Below are 19,629 nucleotides of genomic sequence, written 5' to 3'. Positions count from 1 at the left end.
AGCAACATCACCACTGAAGTCAACGAGAAAATGACAAAGGACATCTTTTCCTCCTGCTCCTCACTATGATGCCTTAAGTCAGAAGGAACCATGGCAGAGAATGGAGGAGCCCCCCACCCAGCCTAGTCTAGCCTGCCCTGAGGATATAGAAAGATCTGAATCAAACATGAGATGACTCTATCAGGTTGCTTTAACTAACAGAAGACTGAAGAGAAGGGAACAGAATGATATATTGCTAAAGGAGCCTGCAGCCCAGAGGGAAAGTAGACTCAACTGCAACAAAGTTGGCAGCAGCCATTTTTACCTCAAGTAGTTGAGTATCTTCCATCTAACTGTTTTAGTAGCTGGAACCTCATGTAAACAATGCAGGGGCACAGATGGGGAGAGTGAGAAGGGGAAGCACAGGGAGGCAAGAGAGATTTATTTTGTCTGAGTTACTAGGGGAGTCTTTAGAACACAGGTAATAATTGAGAGGGCAGCTGAGGGCCATGCAAGAGAAACCGAGCTTTGGAGGCCCAGTTCTGCCTATCCAGAGCCATGGGAGGGACAGAGCCTGGCTTATTCTTTAAGCTGTGAATGATTTGGCACAGTGGGAAAAAATGTCTGAGAGGGAATGGTGGGGGACACTGGATGGAAGAGGTGGGCTAGGGTCACAAGTAACTTCCTTGACATTTCAACTAATGTGGAAGATTGGAGTCAGGTTGGCATAACCAGGTTCACATTTTGGGAAAGATGTTTCATGACAACATGGGAAAGATTTTGAAAGGAAGCAGGGTGGAAGGCAAGAGCAGAGTAGACACATAAAATATTTGAGTGGTTTTCATAGCACTTCATGGTCAAGTGTCTGAGAATGTCAAGGAGGAGGCAACAGAAAGAAAAGCAAGAAAGACATGAAGATTATTGTCATGAGTAAAGCCACCAGCATAGCTTCGTCTGTCCATTCAACAATTATTTGTTTGCATTAATGAAAAAGCATCACCTCTTCTCTCTCTGCTATGAAAACCATATCTACAGTAAGAGCTGTGTTGATTAAAAGCACTGAAATAGTTTAGCTAATTATACCTTAAATTGGTTTGTTCTGCTTTATAATAACATGGGTGGGTTTTTTGCTGCCAATCTCTCTGCTAGTTTAGTGGCAACAAGATTAGCAGCAGAGGTCTCCCGAGGAAGAATAATTATCTTATTTTTGATTCTGGTAAATAACTGTGCTCTGTGAAAAGGCTCGCACCTAGACAACTGTCATCTTGGACCCCAAACTGGTCCCTGATGATTCTGGCAGGACCTCAGGAAACACCACTCCTGTGGGGACAGGGAGTGGTCAGTCTCTTGCACTTTTGTTTAGGGGTGCAGAACTCTGTGAAGGCTGTGAAAGAAACTCTTCCTGCCATTCACAGGCTCAGTTCTTGACTTTGACAGCTGCAGAGGATGCAGAAAGAAAAACACAATTAAGGACTCTGGTGAAGACCTGGGAAAGTAGTTTTCTCTCTTGACAAAATAACATATTAAGACCAGATTTAAAAAAAAAAAAACTTATTTCAAACCATCAGCTCCAGATGAAAAGATTCTAATTGTACCTTCTTTCATGAGTCCCTGTGTCTAGACTAGATATTATCAGGACAATTGTCTCATATCTGAATAAGCTTTTAGTGTCCTGGCTCTGAATAGAAAGGATTTTCAAGGACCTCAATTTCATTATAGTGTAGGTCAGGAGAGAGCAAATAAACATGACATCATGGGTCCAGCTAGGTTAGACCAAAAAAAAAAAAAAACAAAAAACCAAAACCGCATCACCACATCAGAATAAAAACTCCCTTAAGCAGAATGTTCAGAGCTGATAATTTTACCTTAATGCACCTTTTTGGGTGCTGCATGTGAAGAAATAATAACGTGAGTGGCTTTTAAAAATATATCAGTATCTTTTATGTCTACAGGACGCAACTCATTCTTCATGAGAGTTTGCATTGTCTGCACCTGTCACAAAAACCATGGTTGCCACTGGACAGCCCTGCAGAAAGGCACTTCGTTGCTCTTTACCCACCTCTGTGTGCTTCAGGCTATGTCTGCTTTTCACAACTGGTTCCCAGTTCCTATAATGATTTTCTCATTTGCCTTTCATATCTTCCTAGTCTTTCTTTTCCATGTGCTTAATGTTTTTGCTTGCTCATTTTGTTTCCTTTTTGTTGTTCTATTATTATTGTGGACTCTGAAGCCAGATTGCCTGGTTTCAATTCTAGCTTCCACCCCCTACTAACTGTGAGATCTCTCTGTGCTTCAGTGTTAGCATGTTATTTGGGGCTAGTAATAGTGCCTTCTTTATAGAATCATTATGAGAATCATAGGAATGAATATAGAATAGTCAGGGACTCTCTTCCTGGTGGAGCCTCTAAACATGGTCTTTTCAGACCATGGGAAAATGTCAGAATCACCTGGGCAGATATTTTAAAGAACGGAATCCTGGGCCCACTGCCACAATTATGATTCGGTCAGCCTGGAGGGGGGCCTGTTACAGCTAATTCATGCAGTTATTTAAGAACCACTATTTACAATTTTGTCCTTGTTCTTCCCTCCTACTGATTTTTCTCCCATCTTCTGGTGTACAATGACAGACCTCAGATTTTGTAGATTTTGATTGATTTGCCTACTATGGTAGACATCTGTAGAATTACTCATCTTCCCACTTACTAAACTGGTTTAATGTGATGCATTTGTGGTCACTCCTCAGGTTCTGTCCATAACCTCCACTCTTGGGAAAGAATGTTATTAGATACATGTGGGCTCTGATTAATCCCTAATTGCTGTGGTGGGAAGTAATACTTTTGGCATTAGATGTTTGTGTGATTGAACCTACTTGGGCTCTGAATATTGCAGAGTAGAAGAAACTTCAGGGGACTTGTTTATACAATACAACGTATAGAAGGGGGGTCTCTCATGTAGCATAGAAGCGTTGGAGTCATGCTAAAAGGCATCACATATAGTGGTATGAAGAACTAGCTGTTCTGGAGGATGCTCGACCTAGGCACAGAAGGGCAAATGTAGCTTTCTTTTCTTCACCAACTTCCTGGGTCTCAACTTTAACCAGGAAAACTCCAGAGGTAATGTAGTGAATGACAATCCTGACACATGGTTGAGCAAAGTCAAAATGCAGTGGGTTCTTAAGATCTTGGGAGAGAAGCAGAAGAGGGATAATAATGAGGAATATTTACAGAGAGAAGCTGTTCCTCAAGAGACTGAAAACTGGGCAACTGCGGGCTGCATCCAGAATGGAGAACTGAGACTTGCCCAACTGGGACAGAAGCAGTTGAACAGGCTCAGGTAACTACTTCTCATTTTCTATTTAAAGTAGATTTTGTATGTGAGATTTTATAGGTGTCACAGGGGACATGACTGACAGGAAGATGCCAACAGACAGCACAGGAACATGAAGTTCCTGATGATAAAATAAGGAATAAGAAATAGTTCTAGAGTCAGATAAAGCAGAAAGAAGGTGGCATGTTCCCAGACTGATGTATGGGCATCCAGGTTCTGAGACTCTGATGATATATAGTTGCTAAGAAATCATGGGTGGAACTGAACTTCACCAGGTGATAAACTCACCTTGTCCACTTTTACAGCAACACTTATACATTCTTGAGTATGAGGATCCCTGGTTGCCAGATACAGTATTGATGCAAAAAACTACAGCACATTCCCAATGTCTACTGCAATATAATTAAGCAAAGAGAATTCTCCATGAGCATCCTGCCAAAGTTTCAGGACTGTTATAGATCTGTTCCTAAAATTGCAATAATTGGTTTGTGTCTGAAGTTGGACATGGTTCTTCATATATCCCGGGATTCCTGATATGTAGCTGAATGACTAAGACTGCTTTTTTGGTGAAAGACATTATGGTACATCTTGCTCTTTTTCCCATCTTTTAAAAATGTAATACTTAATTTGCATGTAACAAAATTTACCCTTTTCAAAACTACAGTTATCTGAGTTTTCACAAATGCATACAGGTGGGTATTGTAGACACACCACTACAATTAAGATCTAGAATAGCAGCATCATTCCCCCAAGTCCCCTCATTCCCCCAAGTCCTCTCATGCCCCCTAGCAGTTACACCTCTCCTGACCTCTGATCCCTGGCAACCACTGATCTGTTTTTATCCCTATAGGCTTGCCTCCCAGAATGTCAAGTAAAAGGAATCACGCAATCTGTCACTTTAACACTTGGCTTCTTTCCTTCGGCAGAAAGTCCTGGGGATCTGTGAATGTTGTTGTCTTAATGGGTCACTGGTTGCTGAGCATCTCTTCTGACATTAAGATATATCCATGTACGTTGGCATTGAGAGGACATATGGATTCAGGGTGAGGCATTTAAAAAGGATGCACAGGACTCCAAAGAGATTTTTTTGGATGACTGAAGATTCTTTAAGGCAGGATTTGAAATTTATTTTACTTAACACCTGTACATTGTTTTCTAGGTGTCAGACACTGTTCTAGATGCATTACAAAATTCACTGGATTCAATCTTCTAAGGTTGGAGCAACTATTATTTCCATTTTACATATGAGGAAAGTGACATACATAGAGATTAAGTGACTCGTCAAAGGTCACAAAATAAGTAATGGAAATAGGATTTAAAGCTAAGGGGGTTAAAATGTTCTTTCTCTGCCCAAAATCATAGCTGTGTATCAATCACTCATTCGCTACAGTAAAGAGAAATGATAGTAAATTCAAAGTCTGACCATTGAAAGAAAAATGTCTTCTGTAGGGTTCTAAGTTGATTTGTGTGGCAGGAATAAAAAAAACTACAGATTTACAAATTCAGTTGGAAACTGTTTAAAATTTAAATGCAGAGTATCTGCAGAAACCGTAACTTTTCTGTAAGTCAGTGAATCTGTGTTGATTTACTTTAATGCTCCAAAGTGGACCAGCACAAACACACTGAAAAAAAATGGTAAAATTCCACTCTGAACAGATAAAGAGAGGTATACAGTTGATACCATTCATAAACACTGAGCAACATGTGTTTACCATCTTCCTGTAAAGTTAGGCCTCCCTATATTAATTATAGTTTGATGTGTTTATACTTACCATTAAATTTATTTGCATGTACATCATTATTTAATAGCTTTTGATTAGGGTCCTAATTTTGGCTTTTTATACAATGTTATGTTTATTAATTTTATTTTGACAGTGCTAGATTTAAAGAATCTTTCTAATATCACTAGGCATTTCTACCAAATAGAATTGAGAAAAGCCATTAAGATCATGGAATCCAAAATGAACAGAAGAGAATGTCTCAAAAAGATACAACTTTGGGCGCGACTCCACTGACCCCCGCCTTGGGTCTGTGAGGTCCGCCCGGGGCGCAATAAACTTTCCCTCCCTTTGAGAAAAAAAAAAAAAAAAGATATAACTTTGACCCAGCATGGTACGCGCACCAGATAGAGCTAGTATTGTTTGCATTCACATTCTTAAACGCAATGCTTTAAAGAACTGTCATATTATTTCCTTCCATTATGACAGGTAGGGTAGAAATTACAAGTGCAGTAGAATACTTAGTCATACCACAAAATAGTTAAAGACTGACAGTATCAAGTGTTCTGAGGATGTGAGCCTACTGAAATTCTCATGCACTACCAGGGGCATGTGAAGTGGTATAACCATTTTGGAAAATATTTGGCAGAACCTACTAAAACTAATCATACACATTATCTGCAACCAAATAATCCCATTCTTAGGTATAGAAACAACAAAAACAAATGCTCATACCCACAGAAAGACTATATAAAATTTTTTAAAATAGTTTTAGGCATTATAGCCCAAATAAGAAACTACAAATGTCCCCCAGCAAGCATGTAGACAAAAAGTTATGGTATATTCATACAGCTTTTTAAAAAGAATACTGTTACATCCAATGACATTGCAGATTGCTGCAGACATGATGATGAGCAAAAAATACCAGAAGCAAGAGAATACATACTGTGTTGCCATTTTATGGAAAATAGGCAAAACTAATCTACAGAGATAGATGTCACAAAAATGGTCACCTGGGTAAGTGATGATGGTAGTTATTGACTGGAAAGGGGCACAAGAAAAAATTTAGGGTACTAGAGATGCTGGCATGTTTGGCAAAAGATAGGCATCCATGTAAGTAAAATATCACTGACCTGTATATGTAGATTGATTCATTCTGCCATTTGTAGCGTTTTTTATTAAAAAATTTAAAATTTTCTTTCATTGATATGCACATGGTAGCAAGAGAAGTAAGGACATCATAATTGAGCAGATCTGGGTAAACATTTGTTATCTTGAATTTGAATAAGTTTCTTTATCGCCTTGATTTTCAGTTTCCTTATGTGTGTTTATGGAAATAAAAATCACTTTCCAGAATTGTGTAGTTCTACAAAATAATGAATATTAAATGAGTCTCATAATATGCATAAAGTACTCTCAAGAAGACACAGCCAAAAGTTGGAAATTAACAAGTCTTCTCAGTGTTGAGCAGGAGTTATGGATAGGCTCTTATAGGGGATTATCTGATTATCGAGGGTTTTTTGTTACTTTTGTTTGATGTGCTATTTATTATTGATTAGCATTATTTTATAACTATGCAACTGCAAACCTTAATTGGTAGAAAATGGCTAGCAAGGCAAGTGATTCTTGTCAAAGAGCAATGGCAATGCAAATTAATCTTATCCAGAGATGTGGAAATGATTTTTGAGTTGAAAAGACAACCCCAAGATTATACTGTTAATATCCTTTGGACATGAACCAGTTTTTTATCTCAAGGACAAATTTTATTCAAGCTTTTTTTCTTCATTTTTCATTCTCTCTAAATACTTCCATCTTCCTAATTTTTGAACCACCCGACTTGTTCCTTCATTAATAAGTTAAAAACCTTTGACATGTGTTTACTGTATATTTGTATGAATCATGCTTTTTAATTTTGTAGCTGTAGTGCTTTGCACAGTGTTCAATAAATTTTAGCTTTTATTCTCATCCATTATCCATTCTTCCAAATGTAATCCTGGGGAAATAATAAAAAATGAGGTGTCTTTCTTTGATAAAATTTCCAGTTAATTTTATTCCATCAATGTTGAGATGAGGTCATTTAAACACAGAAAATACTGTGTTTCTAAAAACAAGCTATTCATTATAGTTTAGCATGGAGTCCTTATTGGGAAGTTGTAGATTAGGGACAGGAGGGATAATCCTGTAAATCATGGCACTGTTTAAGGTACATATGTTTAAGGATGTGTGCAGGAGCATGGACTAAAAGTAACTTAGACTTGATGTACTTCAGATTATCCAGGGAATACAGTTGACCAGTGGTAGGGAGAGGAGGGAACACAGGTGAGGCAGGTAGAATATTAACAGGTAACTATAAAAACACATATTTGTACGGCTTTTTATTATTCTGAAATACATTTTCTCATTTGAGTCTCAAAAAAAAAAAAAACCGATAAAATGCTTTCTTCCATTCCATCTAAAATGAAATAGGTATAAAGAGTTCAAATTCACTCAGTGAACTAATCAGTGACAGAGCCAAGGGCAGCCCACATACAGCGCCTGCTCTGTTTATACCACATTGCCACGATTCACCTACCAGATCTATTTGTAGCATAATTTTCACTGCACAGTAGCTCATCCTGAAACCTCCAAGGCTGGATATTAGTTCTTCCTTTTAAGCATCTGTCAGCAAGAGATCTGACAATTAGCAGCAAGACTAATATTTGCAAAGTGATAGGAATAGGAAAGACATAATATTTTAGCTAAAATTTTCTGTTTTGTTAAATGTTTACATTCCCAGAGCCTTTGGGCACCTCATACATTTGGATCTTTAGTGTGAAGTTGTAGATGAGGGGCAGGAGTAGATGGTTTTGTAAGTTTGCTAAAATGCTTTTCTTTGGTGCATTTATGTAGGTGTTTGCAATTGGGAACGGAGCCTGGGGAGGCCCGGGTTAGCTGTTGATGCTTCTGGGTCAGCATATCCCAAATCAAGTGTGGGTGATATTTGGAAGCCTTAGGGAGAGAGGGAACCTAACTTATGGCCTGAAAAGGTCTATCTGACTTGACTACGTAGCTTAGCCTAACTTTCGAGATATTACATGTCATGATTACTGGCAGATCTGGAGGTCTGAATAGAAAGGTAATTTTTCTCCTCAAGATTAAAGAAATGGGATAATAGGTGTTCAAAGAATAAAAAGTCTGAATGTCCAGACTTCTCATATTTTCTGGAGCTCCCACCCCCATGATTAGTTGAGCAGTCTTTCCTGCTTCATATGGTAATTATTGAAGCTCAGCTTTGCTCTTCCCCTCAGTTGAGCCTGAGGCCATTAACAATCATTAGCCCACTGGCTTCCTCTGGTCTCCAGCTGCAGCTAGTTCCTTAGAGAGGGCATAAAAAAGCAGAACCTGGGTGATAATTCCAGGGGCTAAAGCCTAATTCTACAGGATTCACCTGTTCATTTACATTTCTCTACCTAGGTAAAGACCCAGATTACCAACAAAATTCCAGCTCATTTTAGCATGAAATTTTATCTTTATCCATTCATGTGGTAGCAGGGTGGACATTTATGATATCTTTAAACTGTAATAAAGAGTTCTAACTCAGAGCATACAGAAAAACACGTCTCTTTGGATATAGTAGAAATAAATTGAATGCCCTGAAGGGAATGGAAAAGAAAATCTATTTCCTGAACATCTGCATTCTATTAATGAGCACTTCAGGCCATGTACCCAATAACTTAGCATTCATTACAGGGCTAGTTGTATTCCCAGAATCCACTTAGGCCATGTCCCTTCTGCTTTCCTTCTTCCCTATGAAAAGGACTCTTAGAAAATTAAAGTGGTTTTAGCAGCCTCAGTATCGAGTGGCATGTATTTCATCACCCAGTATCCAGTGGCGGTGGCATCCACAGGGTATGTGAGCACAAAGCCTGTTGCACAAGGCAGGGAAGGCTTTCTTCTAACTTGCTACTCTCTGGAGGGAATAACATTAGCGCCTCACCAGCCTTTCATCTGCCACCTTTCAATAGCACTTGACTCTTGTCTCCCTGCTGGCTGACAAGCTCTGTTGTCTGTCACCAGGGGAGGCTGAGCTTCCACGTGGCCCAGACCTCAGCAGGAAGCCCACAGCAGGCAGAAGCCTGGCAATCCCAGGGATGGAGATACCCCCACCCCCCAAAAAAAACACCCCTGCATAGGATCTAAGTGCTGAGCACCAGGTATGCTCCACAGGATGTTTTGTGGAGAGAAAAAAATGTATTTGTACCCTTCTGGTTAACAGAAAGAAGTGCATTCTGAGGTAATTCCTGCTTTTCTTTCTCCTGTCAGCCTTTGAAATGCCCTTCTTCCACCTTTCCCCGAAGTCTCAGTGTGTTATTTATTTAATGCACTTTCTGGACAAAGACAACATTCTACAAATCTTTTCGCCTGCCTATTTTTTCATCTCTTCCAGTAATTGTCCAGAAAACAGGACCCTGTTTCTAATGCAGTTGCTGTTGCGTGATGTATCTGAAGGGCATTCTGACGCTCTTAGCTGAGTGCCTCTCAAGCCAGCTACTGGAAGCTATGAAAACACTGTGTATCCCTACTGCTGGTATAGCCACTAACATTTATCATTGTGAAAAAAGAAAAATGGCAGGGAAGGTGGTGACAGTTCTGCTGTGATGGGAATTTCATTCATCATCCCAGCAGATAGCATGCAGGAATGATGCTGTGATGAGCTGGCTGTGGCAACAGGTGAGTGATATTCCACAGAAGGTGTGTATTTGGGAGCTTTTCCAAACATCAACACTACCATTCTTTATGCCCCTCAAATATAACACACCCCTCAAATATTCATCCCCCTTACTGCTCTCCCCCAACCTCAACCTGAAGTTCCACAAATAGCGGTTTTCATTCCTTTGACTTAAGGCTTCCTTACTACTGTTAAATAAAAAATTCTGAAAAGGTATACATTAAGCTTTATCTGTCATCACTACCTTAGTAAAAAGAAGCATTTACTTTTCCTAAAGAATGTTAAGAGGGCAGCTGTTGCTATATTTGTATTCACAATATTACCTTACGCCATGTTCTAAAGACTCTACCTCTTGCTACAGAGATAAAAGATAGCAAAAACTAGAAGACACCTAGAGAAGTTGAAGTGATTGACATTAGAAAGACTTTAGAAGAAATTCATGAACCAAGACTCACTGGAGAAGAGTTTTGAAAGGGGGAAGGAAAATCAGTGAAAGATGAAGACTTTTATAGAATGTTTAGAGAGGAGATTTTGGGGGAGGTGTGAAAATAGTTATGAAAGAGAACAGAGATAGATTTTCCATGAAAATCTCACTGGTACAGACCCCTTCTAAATGCCTAGGATCCAAGCAATGTATTCACATTTTATATTCTTTATGCAAAGCACTCTTCCCCCCAAATTGTGAAAGTTTCAGGCCTCATTAATCCAACTCTTCAATAAATCTATAAAGAAGTAAATTGGTGATTTTAAAAAAAATTGTCCATAACTCCAATAGGCAAAATGACTTCCTTGTCATGTTAGGGCCTTGTCTATAAGACTTCTAGGGGGTATCTGGATTCAGAAGGATATAAATATGTGACATACTATCAATTATTACTAGACTATTTTACAATTCTGCAAGGGCTCTCCGCAAACTTTACAAAAAATGGATAAAATGTAAATGTTTGTTGTGTTGCTAAGGACTGAATTGTGCCTCCCCAAATTCATATGTTGAAATCCTAACCCCTAATACATTGCATGTGGATATGGAATAGTTGGCAGGTTATTGTATTTAGATGAGGTCATGATGGTGGGAACCTTGTGAAGGCATTATTATTCTTACATGAAGAGATGCCAAAGATTTGAATTTGTGTGTTCTAGTTCTCGCTCTCTCTTTCTCTCTCTCTCTCTCAAACACAGGGATGAGTTGGCTGTTTACAAGCTCGAAAAGAGTTATCTCACTAAAAATTGGCCACACTGGCACCTTGATCCTGGACTTTCCACCCACCAGAACTTGGAGAGAATAAATATCTGATGTTTATTTCATTCAATCTACCATATTTTGTTATAGTGGCCCAAGATGATGAAGATGCCTACAGAGGGTAACGTTTGCCCCATAGACATACATATTTTTCCTGAAAGTAGTAAAGAGATTCCCCAAAGATAATTGTTTGTTGTTCTGTAGTTTTCTATACAATTAACAATCTTAATCCTGCATTCATTTTTGCTCTCACTGACCATATATTATATTCTCTTATCATTCTTTGGACTGACTTCATCATTTTATAAGCTAAAATAACTTTGTCATACACTATGTAATTATATAAGAATTGTATTTTTAATTTTGAAAATACTTTCAACAGTAAAGGGAAGTTCTAGGAATTATACCACATGTTGTGTAGTATATTCCACTTTGGTGTATCTTTTTAACTTCAGTAGGGATTACTTCCTTTAGAAAACAATCCTAAAATTTGTATGGAATCACCAAAGACCCTCAATAGTCAAATCAATCCTGAAACAGAAGGGCAAAGCATCACCCTTCCTGATTTCAAACTATATTAGAAAGCCATAGAAATCAAACCAGTATAAAACATAGAGCTTCCATATGATCCAGCAATTCCACTCATAGGTATTTACCCAAAGGACACAGAAACATCAATTTCAAAGAGCACCTGCACCCCTATGTTTATAGCAGCACTGTTTACAATAGCTAAGCTTTGGAAACAACCCAAATGCCCAAAAATAGATGACTGGATCAAGAAGATGTGGTACATATATACCATGGACTATTACTCAGCATTCAAAAAAGATAAACACATGCAATTTGCAGCAACATGGATGGCACTGGAAGGGATCATGCTCAGCGAAATAAGCCAGAAAGAAAAAGAAAAATACCGGATGGTCTCACTCATAGCAGGAATCTAGAAAACTTAAATAAGGGACCAGGAAAATGAATAACTATAAAAAAGTGAAAATCAAAATCAACAAAAAACTATGAACCAGAGACACTCTATGGGGGGTAGGGGGCAGGAGGGGAGGGATTGGGGTCAAAATAAGGGGGTTGCAATTGTATGGGGAATATAAAAATAAAATTTATTATTAAAAAAAAAAGTTGCTCTTACTCATACAGTATGTCAACAGTGTGGTGATAGATGGCCAAACACGCAAGGCAGCTCTAGATATTATAAAACACTGCAATAACTTCCTAAAGAATATGCAACTTCCAAAACGTGGTACATATACACAGTGAAATATTACTCAACAATCAAAAAAGATAAACACATGCAGTTTGCAGCAAAATGGATGGAGCTAGAAGGGATGATGCTCAGCAAAATAAGTCAGAAAAAGAAAAATACCGTATGGTATCACTCATAGCAGGAATTTAGAAAACCAAAATAAGAGACCAGGAAAAAGACTAATCAATACAAAGTAAAAATCAAAATCAACAAGCAACTATAAACCAGAGACACACTACTGGGGGGGGGGGGTTAAGAGGGGTGGGGAAAGGAAGGACTAGAGTCAAAATAAGGGGGGAGGTGCAATTGTATGGGGAATATAACCAAAATGAAAATGCATACATTGTGCAAAGATGAAAAAAGATGTAAGAATTATATAAAATAAAATATTTAAATAAAAAATTAAAAAAAAAGAAATCAAACCAGTATAATATGAGCATAAAAACAGACAAATACACCAATGGAACAGAACTGAAAGTCCAGAAATAGGCCCTTGTGTATACAGTCAACTAATATTTGATAAGGGAACCAAGAAAACTCAACGTAGAAAAGACAGTTTCTTCAAAAAACTATGCTGGAAAAATCAGATACTCACATGTAAAGAATTAAGCTAGGCCTCTATTTTACACCACTCACAAAAATTAATTCAAAATAGATTAGTGACTTAACTGTAAATCCTAAAGCCTCAAAATTTCCAGGAGAAAAAAATAGAGAAAATGTTCCTTTATATGGCTCTTGGTCATGTTTTTGTTTTGTTTTGTTTTGTTTTTTGATCTGACTCTTAAAGCACAAGGACAAAATAAAAGTAAAGTTATGGAGTCTGAGCTAGATAAGGAGGTAATGAGGGTTTGGCAGGATAAAGAAAATGTACAGAATCCACAGATTGTAGGTGTGTCAAGGAGCTGTTGGAATTAAATTTTTCTCGAAGGTCAATAGACAGTGATTGCAATGGAGAAGAGGTCCTTGTTGATGGTAATGATGAGTGCAGATATACTCACAGTAGTGGACAACTAATCAGGGGAAGACAAGACCACCAGAGGGTGAAGTCCAGACAAGCTGGATGAAGCTACTGGAGCTTGCTGTTTGAGGTGTTAAAACTTAGAGTCTGTTCTGAATCATCAGTGCCTTTGCCCTATCAGTTGTTACATGCTATAAATATTATTTCTGAGTTCAAGGAATTGAATAGGCTCCCCATTGTGGAGTTTGACATTCCCAAGAACTGTGACAGGAAAATTTGGGGAAGTGAGAGTGGGCTAAAAAGCCTCAGGGAATGCGTGTCTATAATGACTTCACATCCAAACATTGGAAGGAGGTGGTCAAGCCTCTATGTAGTCCCTAGATCTGAGCTCCGAGGGTGTTCCTAAAGAAGAGTGAACACAAAATCTATAGGGTGAGAAAAACCTAATGAGAAGGACTTCTGGAAGAGGGAAAAGGCCCACAAGGGGAGTACATTATTGCCAGCTTCACAGTTTAGACTTGGACCAGCCCAAACGATTGTATTGGTTTGTAAACTAAGCTACATCTCGTGGCTCTTAGAATGCCTCACTCATACCTGTTACGAAATGCTATCATCCATTCCAGACTCCTCAGTGTGGCCACGAAACACAGAAATCATGCACTAAACTACTTAGGCCATCTTAAAGGACTTGTTTTCTTCTGCTGTTATCATTTTGATTTGTTCCTTCCTCCCTTTCTCCTCCTGCCTTGCTTATCAGTTAGAGTCAGGATAAACAATATCTAAAAGTTTTCCAGATTCTTCTGACCTGCTTTCCTTTGTGATTAAATAGTTGAACCCTAGAACCATTTTCAGCAGGCACATTCCTGCTGGGGGGAAGATCCAGAGATCTGAAAGGAGGCAAGTTGTCCAGGTGAGAGAGCTAATCGTAGACGAGGCCCTGCTCACTGTCGGTTCATCTTGGGGTGGCGGCAGCTTCCCCAGACCTGTGGCTGCTCTCAAAGCAGGCTTGCCAGAGACTGTGGTTTTCACCCCACAGTGACTCAGCTCCCTGGGGATGGTGACAGGACTGTCAGGGACCACCAACCACAAAGGCATCAGAAAATTCATGTCGAGCTGGTCATATCTACCAAGGCCTCTTGTGTCATCAATAAACCCTTGGAAAACTGCCCCCAAAGCAAGTAGTCCTTTCTGAATCTCCCCTACACAAAGATCTATCTGCATTATTCTCTCATCTGCTGAAGCTTTTTCTGCTTTCTTCTGCTCCTTTCACTTTCAAACCCTTTCTCCAGCCCCTCACCCTATCCACCATACCCTCTGAAGCAAACATAGGTTTCTTTATAATGTCCTTCCAGCACCATAAACTGAAGCTGAAGCTTACCTTCTCTTAAAGGTGCGCATCCTCTAACTTCCCTCTCCAGTGAAGCTGCCATTTCTTCTTCACGTTCCGAGACAGAAAGCAGAGGTTGTGGTCAGGATTCACTTGGCGCCCTGGTGCCACTTTTCCATCTGTGTCAATTCCACCAAAGTTTATGTTGAAGTTTTCATTTTCTATTTTCCATAAACACTGAAGATCTAGACACATGATCTGGATCTGTTTTCTCACCGCATCCAAATCCTGACATAATTCTGGAATGTTTAAACATATATGTGGACGGCCATCCAACATACTAGCATTCAGCCCCTTGACTTTTTCAAAATTGAGCTAGCTGTAGTCTAAAAATGCTAGCATACAACGGATATGAGCTTTCTTTCCACCCCTCTCACTACAACTGCTTGAAAGGGACTACCAGAGTAGGATTCCTTTTTCTGCTAATTCAGCAGTTGCAAAACTTAACCATCAGAATCACCTGGAGGACTCATTAAGAAACATTGCTGAATTCTAAGCCCAGAATTTCTAATTCCATAGATCTGAGGTGGGGCTAAAGAATTTGCATTTCTAATCAGTTCCTCAGGAATGCTAATGAAGCTGGTCTGGGGATCACATTTTGAGAACCATGTCCTAATGCATGTGACCAAGTATCCATATTATGTTCATGTCAGTATTATCTGGGAAGCTTCAAAAAATATAGATGTCTGCATCCCACACCTTGGGATTATGGTTCACTCTGGATTGTGACCTGAGCAATAGAGTTTTAAAGAGATCCCCAGGTGATTCTATTCACAGATAAATTTGGAAGCATTGGTATCAGCACTTTCTAGCCTGTCATCTCCTACTCATCCTGGAGGATAAAGTTAATCATCCAAACTACACCTCTCACCTGATTGATTATTCCCCCGTATCCTGGTGTTAACCTCCTCCCCCAGGGTAACTGCAAACCCTTGTCTATTCGTTTTCTCATTTTTTCCTAAATACTGGCTGGAGAAAATCACACAAACTTATCCTATGGCTCATCCTCGTTGTGCTCATTCATATACCCTTATTCTTGGTTCTTCCTAGTCTCCATCTGCCTCACTGAAAATTCTAAAACTTCACCATTGTAATTGCCCTACTTGAACTTCTCCGATGATTTTTTGCCCCAACAAGTAAAAATCAATTCCATCAGGCATGATCTCCAATTTAAACTATCAAAATAACAAATATATCTGTGGCCACACCCCTCCTCCCTCTTTTTCATCCCTACATTTTAGTCTGTTATATCTCCCTACTCCCCTACTCAGTTTAAGGCCAATGCCTCTACCCTCATACACAAACCATCACATTTTGCTGGCACCTAGCATGATTAATAATGTGATGCATCCATACATCTTAACCATTCTTTCTGTTAGGAGAGGCTCTGCTTTAGATCTTAATCTCTCTAGACTGGTTCTCCCCCTTTTCCTTATTATTCTCTTGTACATAATTCCTGCTTCCATTTGTCTGCTTTTTCTGCCTACTAATGGCTAATTCAGGAAGAGGAATAGGTTCTTCTAGATGCCTCCTTTTATAGGGTTTTGAGCTGGTATTCAAAATTTTTCTTATGTTTTTTTCTGGTTTACCTCTGCCTTACCATGTGAAAGAGGACTCTGCTTACACTGTTAACAGTGCACTTCTCTTTATTTCTAGAACCTGATGTCATTGCTCAGTATGTTAGGCACTAACAAGAAAGCTGCCTCAGAAGCATAAAGCATTGTATTAATGATACCTTTGTTTCCAACATGCATTTACTGCTCAACAGAAGGCAGACACGTTTCTCTCGTCAGAATAATGAAAAACCAACCAATCCAGCAACCCACTTGGAAACCAGTTGTCTGGGGATCTGTGGGTTTCCTATTCACTTGGTGACAACTCCAGCAGAGGCAGGGGGAAAAATGGCAGAAAATGACAAAAACACACACAGGAAGCACAGTACAGGAAGGAAATCAGCAAGACAGACAGAAACATGTAGTTTTGTTTGCTCAAATAATAAAGCTTGGTTTAAGAAGTGGGCTTATATGGTACTGAGATCCAGGCGTCAAGTTGAGTGTCTAGTGCTAGATGATATAACATGGATTTCTTTCATCAGGGCTTTGAAAAACTTTGATGCTAAGTTAGAACAGAATGCTAGTGTTGCTTCTATTAAAAATACAAAGTAGGTCAGGAGGGACAACAGAGAAAGCTTTGGTATTAATTATTCTCATATGTTCACTGTCATTTTAGACATTATAATTATATAAAATTATATATTGTGCATCTGGAATATTAAGTATATTTATATAAAATTTCTGATTCTGACATAAAAACTGTTGATCTTAAAAGCTTGATACTTAAGGGCCTCCCTGGTGGTACAAAGGTTTAAGCATAGCACTGTGAAGCTATCCACAGCCTCTGCAGCACGAGTTCTATCCCGGTCAGCCAGGAGCTATCCACATGGCACAGTAGACCTCTCCTGTCTTGCCCGCTACTCTCTTCAGCATTGTATTTCAGTCAGTCTGCCTGTTCTGTTCCTCACTCTGTCTCTGGTGAATCCTCTCACTACCCCCATCTCTGGCCTGTACCCCAGTTCTTGTATGCATAAATAAATTTTAAAAAAGTTTTTTAAAAAAGCATGATACTTAAAAAACAAAATAGTTAAATTGGACCTTATCAATATTAGAAACATTTGTGCTTCAAAGATGCCACTTTAGAAAATGAAGTCACAGAGGAGAAAATATTTAAAAATCATATATCTGTAAAGTACTTGTATCCAGAATATGTAAAGAATTCTTTAAATTCAATAACAAGAAAATCCATGTTTTTTTAATGGGCAAAAGATCTGAAAAGACATTTCACCAAAGTGAAATGAAAATGAAAATGAGATAGAAGATGCTCAGTACCATTGGTGATTAGGGTGATGCAAAAAAAGTGAGTCACCATTATATACCCACTAGAATGACTATAATCAAAAGGACAGACAATACCATGTGTTAGTGAGGATGTAAAGAAATTGGAAATTTCATGCATAACTGGTGGGTATGTAAAATGATACAGTCACGTTGGAAAACATTAAGCAGTTTGTAAAAAGTTAAATATAAACTTACCATATGATTCTTCAATTCTACTCCTAGGAATCTTTACAAGAGAAACAAAAGCAAATGTCCCCATAGAGATGCAGGTGCGAATGTTCATGAGAATATTATTCATAGTAGCCCAAATTGGCAATTTCTCAAATATTCGTGAACTAGTGAATCGATAATAAAAACGTGGTAAATCCATACAATGGAAGAATTTTCAAAAAAGAAAGTGAAATAACGGCTGATTCATGTTACAACATGTATGAATCTAGAAAATATATACTCTGTGATAGAGGCCAGATGCAGGAAATTGCATATTGTATGTCTGATTCCATTTTTATGATGGATTTAGAAAAAGCAAATTTACAGGAACAGAAATAGATCAGTGGTTGCCTAGGGTTAGGGATGAGAGCTGTGATTAACTATAAATGGACATGAGGGAACCTGAGGTGATGGAAATGCTCTAAATCTAGATTATTTTTACTTACACCTCGATAAAGTTACATTTAAAAAAATTAACAATTCATAGTTATTTAAATTACCAGTGAACCAAATTTCCATTTTTAATTGAAATAGAGCATGATAAAGACTTTCAAGTGTGGCATAAGAAATAACCACCCATTATCCCAACCCCCAGATCGGTCATTTACTGACAGAAAGGTTTTTGGAAGTTTCAAGTATTATAGTTCCTGAGAATGGTTAGTCTTCTTGCAATTGACCAGATTGATATGAGGAACTGGCATGAACACCATGTGAAAAGTCTGCATTTTTTTGTCAATTCCCCTTACAAAGCAGAGGAGAGCCTCCACAATTCACAAACTGGATCATCATTGTTAAATAAAGTAGCAAACTCATTTTTTTTGCCATATGTCAGTTATTTTTGCATAATCATATATTAACTGTGTGGTTAAAGCTTGTTTTGTTCGTCCTTAATGGCTATCAAACAACATAGAATAAATGCACTTGTGCTATTTTCTTGTTTGGAACTGTACTGCAAGGAGTGGGTGAAGCACTAAGATCATCTTCAACATCTACTGAGCATCTTTCATGCATGAAGCATGATAATTAGGCTTGTGAGCCATCTGATGGAGATGACAAACCTTTGTGCTCAAGGAATTCACATACTGGCTGAGAAAGAAAGTTAAGAAACAGTTATTAGCTAACAAACAAACAAACAAAAAGCACTGTATGATCAGGTTGAAAACCTCACAATGTAAAACAAAGGAGTTGCACTACAATATGCTTTGAATTCCTTGCAGCTTAAATATTTTGCTATTTTTCTTAAAGAAAAATCTGGATCCTGTGTATATAGGCTGTAGCTGGTAACTTAAGGATTTATGTTTCTGTGACAAGCACTTATTTAGTGAGGCTGTTGGTGTGTTTTTAAAATTGCATGAATTACAAAATTGTTTCATTTCCAAGTGAAGATCTCATCAGTAAAACCGAGCCAAATGTGTGTATGTGTGTATGTGTATGCAGCTGCAATTTTTTTCTTTCTTTTTTTGCTGATGAACTCATTTCTACAAAATGACAATCCTGATATTATGAGAAGTAAAGACTTTCTGTTATGATATCTAAAGAGGGCAGAAGGCAAATTTCCCAGTACTATGCATGGGCATAGCTTATGTTGACCTACCAAGCCAAACAGAGGCTCCTGGCCAGTGGTGCTAGGAGCTGAGCTTATTTCCAAACAAAACCCAGATCTGTTAAGAAAAGGTTGACCACTGTCATATGTACCGACTCTCTTGATTTACATCTGTGGTGGAGGGAGTAGCCTTGTTGGTGATTCCTTTTCTATTGACAAGTCACACTGACTTGAATAAAGAGACAAATTGCACATGCTGACGCTGGTTTTTGCAGACAAATTTGCATCCAGTTGATATGGCATTTCTATTATCTTTGAAATCTAGCAACTTGTGGAGGTATGAGTCATTGTTTAACAAAGGGTCAGGATTGAGGTTTGAGTATGAAGTGATGCAAATTAAAATAATAGCT

This window comes from Talpa europaea, assembly GCF_964194135.1.
Source record: "Talpa europaea genome assembly, chromosome: 8".
Taxonomy (NCBI): Eukaryota; Metazoa; Chordata; class Mammalia; order Eulipotyphla; family Talpidae; genus Talpa; species Talpa europaea.
The sequence above is the reverse complement of the archived record's forward strand: the minus strand, read 5'-3'. Positions refer to the sequence as shown.